This window comes from Dermacentor variabilis, chromosome 5 (genome assembly GCF_050947875.1).
Source record: "Dermacentor variabilis isolate Ectoservices chromosome 5, ASM5094787v1, whole genome shotgun sequence".
In the NCBI taxonomy this organism is placed as follows: domain Eukaryota; kingdom Metazoa; phylum Arthropoda; class Arachnida; order Ixodida; family Ixodidae; genus Dermacentor; species Dermacentor variabilis.
This window is the reverse complement of record NC_134572.1, coordinates 140,573,543-140,579,978: the sequence shown is the minus strand read 5'-3', so window position 1 is coordinate 140,579,978 and position 6,436 is coordinate 140,573,543. Positions and strand designations below refer to the sequence as shown.

General features: G+C 46.2%; 1 long non-coding RNA gene across 1 annotated transcript; it reads left to right on the top strand.

The window, feature by feature from the left end:
• Positions 1 to 311: 311 nt before the first annotated feature.
• On the top strand, positions 312 to 3,300 carry LOC142581984 (uncharacterized). Its single transcript, XR_012828339.1, has 3 exons — positions 312 to 400; positions 2,674 to 2,770; positions 2,875 to 3,300. It is a non-coding gene; the product is annotated as an uncharacterized LOC142581984 (long non-coding RNA).
• The last annotated feature ends 3,136 nt before the right edge of the window (positions 3,301 to 6,436 follow it).

Genomic DNA, 6,436 nt, shown 5'->3' with positions numbered 1-6,436 from the left:
ACAATAGATGTTTCACAAGATGGGGATGGTCAGTAAATTATGTAAAATCTGTAGCACTAGTGCCTCAGCAAAGCCTTGAAAGCAAGGGCTGAGAGGCAGGTGCTCTAGAAAATGTTTTCATTGCAGCTACGACCTCCAGGTGGAGGCCGCGCTACAAGTAGCCTGGCCAAATCACATTTAGGGTGTCAGTTTCAAATAAAAAGTTGAATAGTGATTGAAAAGTAAAAAGGGGTTCATTGCTAAGAAAAAATGCTGGATGTAACGGTATGTGTTGGATATAAGCAGAGGGAAAGTGCTTTTTTCTTTCTGCCTCTATTTCAGTGCATTGGATAAGAACATGAATAACTGTAAGCCTGTTGCCACATTTGCTACATGTCGGTGGTTCGCTTCCCGTCAGAAGGTAGGAGTGAGTGGCGTACGTATGTCCTATTCTTAATCTACACAGAATCACTTCCTTATGTCTTGTTGTTTTTTCAGTTATCCAGTTCCCTAATTTTGGCTTGATAACGTGTAGCTTATTCAATACTGCATTATCCCATTGGTCCTGCCAGTACTTCCTCAGTTTGTTGCGTAAGAAGGGCTTAAGTTCTTTTGCTGATATAGGTTTATTCATATCCGTTTCATTAAACGTGACTGACGTTGCACTTTCGTCAGCAGCTACATTGCCTTTTATGCCCCTATGGCCAGGTACCCAACATAGGATGATGTTCTGGTTGTACATTAATGCTAGGCATAGTTGTGTGTATAGTTCATTAAAAACAGGGTTCTTATGTTTTCGAAAAGTCATTAAGGCCCTTATTACGCTTAATGAATCTGTGAAAATGATGGCCTTATTCAGATTTGTTTTTCTGATGTGCTTTACGGCTGAGAGTACTGCGTACGCTTCAGCCGTAAAAATACTTGTGTTAGGATTTAGAGTACCGGAGGTGGAAAAAACTGGCCCAAGAGCTGCATACGCGACACCAGCAGATGATTTAGAAGCATCTGTATAATACTCGGCACAGCAGTACTGCGCTTGGAGTTCGAGGAAGTGTGATTGTATATGTGCCTCAGGTGCATGTTTCGTTATTGCAACAAAAGAGATATCGCACTCCATGGCCTGCCATTCCCAAGGCGGTGGAAGGCGAGTGGGAGGCATTAAGATATTTTCTGGGAGATGGATGTTTGTTTCTTCTGCCATTGCTTCCAAACGTAGGCTCAAAGGAGTTCTAATACGTGGGCGATTACTGTAAAGTCTGGCAGCGGACAGGTCGCTAACAATGGAATGACATGGATGCTCGGTGTCTGATTTTACCTTAGTGTAGTATGAAAAACTTAAGAATGTTCTGCGTAGATGTAAGGACCATTCGTTGGCCTCGACGTACAAACTTTCAACAGGGCTAGTTCTAAAGGCGCCTGTTGCCAGTCGTATACCGAGGTTGTGGACTGGGTCGAGAATCTTTAGCGCACTCTCAGTTGCGGAGTGGTACACTACGGCTCCGTAATCGAGGCGTGATTGTACGAGACTCTTATACAGGCTCAGCAGACATTTCCTGTCACTGCCCCAGGTTGTTCGAGAGAGCAGCTTGAGGAGGTTCATGGTCTTGAGGCATTTTTCTTTAAGATATTTTAAGTGGGGGACGAAGTTAAGCTTTGTGTCCAGGATAACACCTAAGAATTTGTGTTCAGGGCTAACAGTTAGTCTTTCTCCATTAAGGTTAATATCGGGTTGTGGTAGTACACTTCTCTTGTTAGAAAACAGGACACATGTGCTCTTTTGGGGGTTCAATTTGAAACCATTCTCGTCCGCCCACCTTGAAAATCTATTCAAGCCAAGTTGTAGCTGCCTCTCGCAAATGCTAAGATTGCATGACCTGAACCCTATCTGTACGTCGTCCACATAGACGGAATAGAAGAGTGTGCGAGGTAATACGGTGTGGAGGGAATTCATTTTAACAATAAATAACGTACAGCTCAGTACTCCACCCTGCGGTACGCCTGTCTCCTGTATGAATGGTCGAGATTGCACGTTGCCAACTCTAACACGAAATGTCCTGTTAGAGAGATAGCTTTCAATTATTCTCAGCAGGTGGCCGCGAATGCCCATTGCAGAAAGATCCCGAAGGATCCCGAAGCGCCACGTGGTATCATACGCCTTCTCCATGTCAAGAAACACGCACAACACAAGCTGTTTGTGGACAAACGCTTCCCTGATATACATTTCCATGCGTACAAGCTGATCTGTCGTTGATATGCCTTCTCTAAAGCCACATTGATATTGATCTAATTTCTTGTTAATTTCTAGATAATGTACCAGGCGACTGTTTACCATCTTTTCAAAAACTTTACATAAGCAGCTCGTCAATGCTATAGGCCTATAACTATTTGCCACAGAAGGGTCCTTACCCTGTTTCAAAATAGGAATTATGATGGCCTCTTTCCAAGCAGAGGGAATGCGGCCGGACGACCATATAGAATTGTAGAGACAAAGAAGGGTTTTTTGTGTTTCAGGCGGCAGGTGTTTAAGCATTTCATATAGGATGCGGTCAGATCCGGGGGCAGATTGGTTGCAGCTGTTTAGGGCTGCCTGAAGCTCTGCCATGCAAAAGGGTCTATTGTATGCCTCGTATTGTGTGCTTTTCCTTTCTAATGGTTGTCCTTCTATTTGCCTTTTGTACCTTTGGAATGTTACAGAGTAGTGCGACGAGCTGGATATCTGTTCGAAATGTGCGCCAAGAAAGTTCGCCTGATCTTCCATGCTGTCGCCTTGAGTATTCACTAAAGGCAGAGAGTAAGACTGTCGACCCTTTATTCTATTAACTCTATTCCAAACCTTTGTTTCGTCAGTGTAGGAGTTAATGCCTGATATATACTTTCTCCAACTCTCTCTTCTAGCTTGTCGCCGCGTTCTTCGACCCTGGGATTTGACCTGCTTGAAATTGACTAGATTTTCTGCTGTCGGAGAATCCCGAAGTAAACCCCATGCCTTGTTTTGCTTCTTTCGCGCTTTTCGACACTCATCGTTCCACCATGGAAGACGGCGTTTTGTGGACAATCCACTTGTTACAGGAATACATTTGGAGGAGGTGTCAAGGAGAAAAGCCGTAAAATATTCAACCGCAGCGTCTATGCTTAAAGCACACATGTCGTCCCAGGATAAACAAGCAAGCTTTTTGAACGTTTCCCAGTCAGCTGAGTCAGTTCTCCAGCGAGGTAATTGTGGAAGGCATTCATTAGCGATAGGTGTGCTTAGAACTACAGGGAAATGATCACTCCCGTATGGGTTTTTAATAACTTTCCATTGAAAGTAAGGTAGAAGAGTAGGAGATGCTATGCTAAGATCTATTGAGGAGTATGTATTGTTTGCCATGTTATAATACGTGGGCTCCTTCCCATTCAAAAGACATGCACCTGAAGAAAAAAGGAACTGTTCAATCAAGCGACCTCTCGCGTCGCAGCGCGAGTCGCCCCATAGGTTGCTGTGCGCATTTAAATCTCCAAGCACACGATATGGTTCAGGCAACTGATCTATTAGTGTTTGGAATTCTTGTTTGTGGAGCTGAAAATGCGGCGGTATATATAGGGAGCAGATGGTTATCAGCTTATTTAACAGTACAGCTCGAATGGCCACTGCCTCAAGGGTTGTTTGTAGCTGTAAGTGTTGACAGGCTATAGATTTGTCAGCTATGATGGCTACGCCGCCGGATGATGCGAGGGCATCATCGCGATCCTTCCGAAAAATAACATACTGACGTAGGAAGTGTTTGTGTTTAGATTTCAAATGAGTCTCTTGGACACACAGCACTTTAGGAGTTAGTTGATTAAGGAGTTCTTGGATATCATCGAGGTTGCAGAGCAGGCCTCTGATATTCCACTGAATAATCAGTGTATCCATATTAAAATGAATGTTGTGCTATGTGTCAAAGAGAATGAACTTGGTTTAGCTTATGTTGCCCTTTTGGGGCCCTGTAATTGGAGTTTTGTCTTTTTTGGAGCGATCGGCAAAATCGCGCCGCTCCTTAGGCGTCAACTGCGCCTTCTGACTCGGTGTTGTGTCCATGGCCTCTTGAGAGGCACTGGACAGCCGCTCTTGCGAGCGGTGTGTTTTCCGTGAAAGCCTTGTCTCGGAAGACAAGGCCTTGGAGCCCACCGTCCTGGTGGTTGGTGGGCTAGTCTTGACCTCGGAGCTGGACTGACTGGTGCCAGCACTAGCGGAGGCCTCAACTGTGGACAAATTCGGGAGAGGTAGGGCAGCCTTCGCTGCTCCCACCGTGGGGGCGGGTGGCGTTGCCGCACGCTCGCTACGCGTGGTGCTGGCGTCCGCCAAGTGCCGTTGTGGTACTGCCCCCCGACGTACCACTTCGGCGAAAGATGCGGTCTGTGTAAATGTTTGTGAGATGCGTTGCCTTGCTTCTCTGAAAGTTATGTTTTCTTTTACCTTTATTGTAATTATTTCTTTTTCTTTCTTCCAGACTGCGCATGATCGGGAATATGCTGGGTGACCACCATTACAATTACTACAACGGGGCTCAGCCTTACAGTCATCTGCAGAGTGGTCATTGATGCCACATTTTGCACATGTTAGCCGCCCTCGGCAGCTCTGGGGAGCATGACCAAACCTCTGGCATTTAAAACAACGTCGAGCGTTTGGGATGTATGGTCGTACTCTGAGTTTGGTATATCCAGTTTGTAATGTCTCTGGTAGTGTGCTAGAGCCGAAGGTAATAATCAGGTGCTTAGTTGGCAGTTCCTTGTTGTCACGTCTAATCTTTATTCTTTGTACACTTATTACGTTTTCATCTTTCCATCCTTCCAGGAGTTCTTCATCGGTCAAGTCCATCAAGTCTATGTCAGAGATTACGCCTTTGGCCGTATTCATGGTTCGGTGCGCTGTCACACTGACAGGGATGTCTCCAAGTTGTACAAGTTTTGTTAGCTTGTCGTGTTGTGCTTTGTCCTTTAGTTCTAGTAATAGGTCCCCACTGGCCAGCTTGGTGATCTTATAGCCGCCTCCAATGGTCTCTGCGAGATGCTTCGCGACAACGAATGGTGAAATTGTTCTTGCTTTCTTGTCAGGTTTGTCACTGTGGACAACGTGAAATTTAGGGAAAGTCTGAGTGCCTTTTAAAAAAAACTGAAACGTAGCATCGGTGCGCCCCCTTTTAGAGGGACGATCGGTACAGAAGGGGTTGGAAGTTCCCATGAAATGTGTTGTGTATTCAGCGACGATGCCAGTCACCCACCACCGAGCCCAACAAGGGGACACGGCAGGGTATGCGGTGAAGCAAACCCTACCATGCCAACTGTACATCGTCGCTATAACCACATATGTTATAACCAAGGTAGGTCATAGCACACCAGGTTAACCCTCGCCGCCAAGAATGTTGGAAGTTATCAGAAGAAAAAGAAGACAGGAAATACTAAAAGTGAGAGGGAAAGACGAAGATGTACGAAGTGAGAGAAAGGAAAAGGCGACTGCCGATTTCCCCCGGGTGGGTCAGTCCGGGGGTGCCGTCTACGTGAAGCAGAGGCCAAAGAGGCGTGTTGCCTCCGCCGGGGGGCCTTAAAGGTCCAAACACCCAGCATCGGCTCAACCCCCAGGATCCCCCTTTCCCCGGACACGGCTAAGCCGCGCACGGCTACACGCGGGAGGGTCCAACCCTCGTGTGCTCGGGTACGTGGTGTCGCAACGCACCAAACGCCTGCTGACGCAGACGCCCCTGCGGGGGCTGGTCCCTGAAAGATGGTGGGAAGAACAAACTATAAATGCAGATTTATGGTTCATCATTCGTACGTCTTGTCGTAAACGAAGTTACAGATCCATAATGACTTGCCCAATGGCCTTGCTTTAAATAAAGAATGTTGCAGATGCTTTGTATATGTATGAATTGTTGAATTGTGGAGCTTTCGCCCTTGTTTATTGAAATGTCTTTCCCTTGTTGCTTACTTCCATGTGCCTTAGTGAGCCTGGCTCAATCCCCACTGCTTTCCCATTTTGTTTCCTTCACCCATTTCGCACCAGTCAGCTGCTTCTGTAGACGAGTTCTTCAATTTTCGGTGGCTGACTTCTTAACTTCTTGCTCTTGTTCGGCTTTTCTACTCGGGCACCTACCTATAGGTAGGTGCCCGAGTACCTGCCACTGTAATGGGTACCTGCCACTATAGCGACAGGTACCCATTCTGAAGGCTTGCACAAGAATATTCACGCTTCAAGTGGCACGTGCCCAGTTGAGCAGACTCTTATTCCGAAGCTGTCTATTCGTTCAGACATGAAATGGCCCTATTTGCATCTTCGTGGATATGGCTAGCCGCACATACCCAGTGGCACAATTTGTATACTCGGCAAAACAGAAGCCATCAGCCACAATATGGGCAGAAGCAAATACAGGTGCGCTTCAAAAGAGATAGTGCATATTAGAAATGTAAGAAAAATATCACTATCGCCATTTGTTGGGCG